The sequence below is a fragment of the Giraffa tippelskirchi genome, chromosome 7 (genome assembly GCF_054371585.1).
Source record: "Giraffa tippelskirchi isolate mGirTip1 chromosome 7, T2T-mGirTip1v1.2.pri, whole genome shotgun sequence".
Taxonomy (NCBI): Eukaryota; Metazoa; Chordata; class Mammalia; order Artiodactyla; family Giraffidae; genus Giraffa; species Giraffa tippelskirchi.
In genome coordinates, this window is record NC_137281.1 from 154272337 (window position 1) to 154278181 (window position 5845).

The 5845-nt window shown below is 39.7% G+C and overlaps 1 pseudogene; it reads left to right on the top strand.

Annotated features, from left to right (window-relative positions):
• Positions 1-789: 789 nt before the first annotated feature.
• Positions 790-2003, top strand: LOC145513922 (eukaryotic peptide chain release factor subunit 1 pseudogene; annotated as a pseudogene).
• Positions 2004-5845: the final 3842 nt, after the last annotated feature.

The following is a 5845-nucleotide window of genomic DNA, read 5'->3' on the forward strand; positions in this document are numbered from 1 at the left end:
CCCATCAGGCTCCTCTGTCCCTGGGATTCTCCAGGCAAGAATACTGGAGTGGGTTGCCGTTTCCTTCTCCAATGCATACATGCATGCTAAGTCGCTTCAGTCCTGTCTGACTCTGTGAAACCCTATGGACAGCAGCCCACCAGGCTCCTCTGTCCACGGGATTCTCTAGCCAAGAATACTGGAGTGGGTTGCCATTTCCTTCTCCACATGTTGCAGGGACATATGCTCAGACAGAAGGAGAAACCAGCAATGGAGTTTTTAGTGTGCAAATATGACTCTATATTAGACTGTAAAATACACTGCATTATTTGTAAGATAAACTGAAAAGTCACTGTTTCCTAGCCTCTTAATAAATGTCTAGAAAAGTAAATTTTAAAAAGAGACTTTCTTGGTAATTAATATATGCTTAATTAATTATGGAGAAATAATTAGTGCAGAAACTTCCTTCCTTTGTATAGAGCTTATTTTTCTCTTCGAACTTCCCTTGTGATTCAGATGATAAAGAATCTGCCTGCAATGCAAGAGACCCAAGTTCAATCCTTGGATCAAGCAGATCCCCAGGAGAAGGAAATGGCTACCCACTCCAGTATTCATGCCTGGAGAATTCCATGGACAGAGGAGCCTGGCAGACTAAAGTCCGTGGGGTTGCAAAGAGTTGGACACAACTGAGCAAGTAACACTTGCACATTTTTCTCTTCATTAGTGGATAATTTACCTTTTGTTGGAAAGGAAACCCTCTGGTTATTGAACATCATAGTAGCAAGAGCACTTTTAAGTCTTGAAATGAATATGATATCGTTGATCATTCCTCCCAAAGACCAGATTTCACGAGTGGCAAAAACGTTAGCAGATGAGTTTGGAGCTGCATCTAACATTAAGCCACGAGTAAACCACCTATCAGTCCTGGGAGCCATTACATCTGTACAACAAAGACTCAAACTTTATAACAAAGTACCTCCAAATGGCCTGGTTGTTTACTGTGGTACCATTGCAACAGAAGAAGGAAAGGAAAAGAAAGTCGACATTGACTTTGAACCTTTCAAACCAATTAATACGTCATTGTATTTGTGTGACAACAAATTCCATACAGAGGCTCTTACAGCACTACTTTCAGATGATAGCAAGTTTGGCTTCATTGTAATAGATAGTAGTGGTGCACTTTTTGGCACACTCCGAGGAAATACAAGAAAAGTCCTGCACAAATTCACTGTGGATCTCCCAAAGAAACATGGGAGAGGAGGTCAGTCAGCCTTGCGTTTTGCCCGTTTAAGAATGGAAAAGCGACATAACTATGTTCTAAAAGTACTTGAGCCTGCTGTGCAGCTGTTTATTTCTGGGGACCAGGTGAATGTGGCTGGTCTCGTTTTAGCTGGATCAGCTAACTTTAAAACTGAACTAAGTCAATCTTATATGTTTGATCAGAGGTTGCAATCAAAAGTTTTAAAATTAGTTGATATATCTTATGGTGGTGAAAATGGATTCAATCAAGCTATTGAATTATCTACTGAAGTCTCTCCAACATGAAGTTCATTCAAGAGAAGAAATTAATAGGGTGATACTTCGATGAAATAAGCCAGGACGCAGGCAAGTACTGTTTTGGAGTTGAAGATACACTAAAGGCTTTAGAAATGGGAGCTGTAGAGATTCTAATAGTCTATGAAAATCTGGATATAATGAGATATGTTCTTCATTGCCAAGGCACAGAAGAGGAGAAAATTCTCTGTCTAACTCCAGAACAAGAGAAGGATATGTCTCATTTTACAGACAAAGAGACAGGACAAGAACATGAGCTGATTGAGAACATGCCCCTTCTGGAGTGGTTTGCCAACAACTATAAAAAATTTGGAGCTATGTTGGAAATTGTCACTGATAAGTCACAAGAAGGATCCCAGTTTGTCAAAGGATTTGGTGGAATTGGAGGTATCTTGCGGTACCGAGTAGCTATCCAGGGAATGGGATACCAAGGAGGAGATGATGAATTTTTTGACCTTGATGACTACTAGGTAGTCGACATGGGTCTGGCAAACATGGGTCCGGCAAAACGTGCCTCACCCTCCAGCATCCAACCCAAGGAGTATACCTGTGGTGGAATCCAAACAGATCCCTGCCTTACAATTGGAACATTTCCAGTACTTAATCCACGAGCATTGGATATTGAAAAGAAAACCGAAACAAAACCAGACCCAGCCCTATACTTTGGTTTGTCATGGTGTCAGCGCAGCAGCCTACAACTAAGTTCCTAAATGCCACTTTGGATTAATTTTAAAAAGAATCCCAGTTTTTACTTTTACTCGATGGGGAAATTGGTTGCTCTTGTATTTTATGGAAAAAAAAAAACAGATTTTTTCAACCTTCATACATAGAAGCAAAAATACTTTAACTGCTGTAAACCTTCAAAAGTTAATAGAAATTAGATCACACTGGTATGTTTCTTATTTTGATTGGAGAAAAATTAAATTGCTGCATTTTGCAGTGACCCATTTACATGGCATTCTCAGCTTAGACTGCATAAGAAGAAATATATGTGGTGAAATGCTGGAAAAAAAATAAAAAATAAAATTTGAGAAGTAAGTTTTCAGATAAGCTTTCTGTAATGCAAACACTTCCAATTTGCCTTGCCAACAAAGTTCCATCTAGTCAAGGCTATGATTTTTCCAGTGGTCATGTATGGATGTGAGAGTTGGACGGTGAAGAAAGCTGAGCGCTGCAGAATTGATGCTTTTGAACTGTGGTGTTGGAGAAGACTCTTGAGAGTCCCTTGGACTGCAAGGAGATCCAACCAGTCCATCCTAAAGGAGATCAGTCCTGGGTGTTCATTAGAAGGACTGATGTTGAAGCTGAAACTCCAATACTTTGGCCAACTCATGTGAAGAGTTGACTCATTGGAAAAGACCCTAATGCTGGGAAGGATTGGGGGCAGCAGGAGAAGGGGATGACAGAGGATGAGATCGTTGAATGGCATCACTGACTCGATGGACATGGGTTTGGGTAAACTCTGGGAGTTGATGATGGACAGGAGGCCTGGCATGCTGCAATTCATGGGGTCACAAAGAGTTGGACACGACTGAGCGAGTGAACTGAATGGAAACACTAATGTGACAGATGTATTTTTGTTAAATAAATCATTGCAGAAAAAGAAAAATTTAGAGTTCCTGCATGTATATATACACCCACACTAGCTAAATAATTGAGAATAAACTATAAAAATTATACATGCTTTGGTATAGAATAAATGTTCTAAATTATTCATTTTACCTGTCTACATTAATTGAGTTACCTTGAAATTTAAAATAAAAAGGAAGTTATATGTTTAATTTTCCATGTTTCCATCTGTAGTTAAAGTTCATGTAGGGTAGAAACGGGATATTTTCAAATCCATTTCTAAATAGACTGAAAACGGACAAATTTGCTGAATTGGGGCTCTGAATTTTCATAATTATTATTATTATTATTATTATTTTTTACAAAAACCAAATTTAAGTCTTTTAAAATCCAAAACAAATTCATTCCTATTATACTTTCACTTTTAATTTGCAAAAGCATATTTTTGAAGGAAATTTAGTCTTCTCATTTTTCATTTATTTACACTGAAGTCATTAGGGTGTTATTTTGTAAAATCTATTCAAATTTCAAGAACACTTTAGAGGATTCTAATTTAGGTTCTATGAAAGTGAAGTTGCTCAGTCGTGTCCAACTTTTTGCAACCCCATGGACTATAGCCCACTAGGCTCCTCCATCCATGGAATTTTCTAGGCAAGAGTACTGGAGTGGGTTGCCATTTCCTTCTCCAGGGGATCTATCCAACCCAGGGATCGAACCCAGGTCTCCCACATTGTGGGCAGACATTTTACTATCTGAACCACCAGGGAATCCCAATGTTCTATGAAGAAACTTTTAATCTTTTCAAGCTACTTTTCTAAGAGCAATATATTGTGTTTTTTCCAAGCACAAGTAACCTTGAAGGTAAAAAAAAAAAAGAAAAATATTCCACATTTCATTTGAAGAATTCAACTACAAATATTTTTTAAGTCACTTTCAAAGTTGATAAAATATTTTATCCAGCCTGAAAATACCACTGTTGATGGTGAGGGAACATACAAGGATTTTCAGCCAGATAGAGCAATCCATACTGTAGTGTTACCAATCAACAGTGTTCATAATTGTTAAAAAAGAGTCCAGGCAACTCTGTACATTTGATTATATGGAGCATTTCAGCATTTATTATCTCACATTTTAGATGCTATTCTTCAATCTCAAAACAATGCCTGTGATTTTCTTTTATTTAGGCACCACACTATCTTCAAGGCCTATCTCAGGTATAGCATTTAACACCTTACCTTCCTTGTCTCATTTACTCTCTTCAATGAAATTCTATCATCAAGGCATTCAGTAAAATTTAATTTAACAACAGAATTTTTGTTTATCCCTTGCTCATGTGGTATTGTTTTATTTTCCCATAAATAGCATAAGTTCTTTGGGAAAAGGAATGTTCACTTTCTATGTACTGTGCCTAGTAGGCAGCTTGTTTTCACTTTTCTTGTACTGGCATTCTACCATGATTGGAAATTGCTATTAAATCAAACTACAAGGATAAAACAGCTAAGTGACTTTAGGAAGTCTTGGCAATGTAAAAAAGAGTCAGTTTTCACCTGGCCCTTAAATTAGGAACCAATTATGCTGAATAAATAGTTTGTGCAAAATTACAAAAGGGCACTGATTGAAACTACCTACCCTGGCCAGGTCACTTGCATGATAGTAACTACTTTCATGAGTTATCTTAAACAGGAGGTCCTGGTAAAGAATGTGGAACTAACAAGCTACCACCAACCAGAAGAATTTGGGAAAGGTCAAAAGGAAAGAGGCTGCTCCAGGCCATATGTTCTACCCACCTCTCAGAATGCATCTTGCTGAGTGATGGCATGTGCCACCAGGAAGGACCCTGAGTCAGACCGATTGGTCAAAGACAACCTGATGAAAGTAAAAGTCGCTCAGTTGTGTCCAACTTTTTGCGACCCCATGGACTATACGGTCCGTGGAATTCTCCAGGCCAGAATACTGGAGTGGGTAGCCTTTCCCTTCTCCAGGGGATTTTCCCAACCCAGGGATGGAACCCAGGTCTCCCACATTGCAGGTGATTCTTTACCAGCGGAGCCCAAGACACCCTGGAAACTAACACAATGACCATAAACCCTGAGACTGTGAACTGCATGGCAGAGCAGTCCTCTTGGGTTCCCTTACCCTGTTACTCTCTGCCCGGGCACCCCTTCCCAATAAATTCTCTCAATTTTTCAGCACATGTATCTCCTAGGACAACTCATTTCTGCGTGTTAGACAAGAGCCCACTCTTGAGAACTGGAAGGGGTCTCCCTTTCTGTTGTTTACTTAGATAACAAGTGTTTTACCCCGACTCAGCCTCTACACATGTAGCCTTGACCAAGTCACTTCATCTTTATTGGGCTGCAGTTTCTTCAACTGTAAAATAAGGAAACTGGCCTAGATTTGTGGTTTTCAAGCTTTTCTATTAAGTGCCCTAGGAAAGGGTCTAAGGCATCTCAGAGATGGAAGGGGAAGCTGAATTGTAGAATTCTGGCCCTCCTCAATTCAACAAGAGCAATTCCATCTTTCACTTGAAACATTGCATTGTCCTGTATGGATTCCTTTCAGTTCAGTTCAGTTCAGTCGCTCAGTCGTGTCCGACTCTCCGCGACCCCATGAATTGCAGCATGCCAGGCCTCTCTGTCCATCACCAACTCCCGGAGTCTACCCAAACCCATGTTCATTGAGTCGGTGATGCCATCCAACCATCTCATCCTCTGTCGTCCTCTTCTCCTCCCGCCCCCAATCC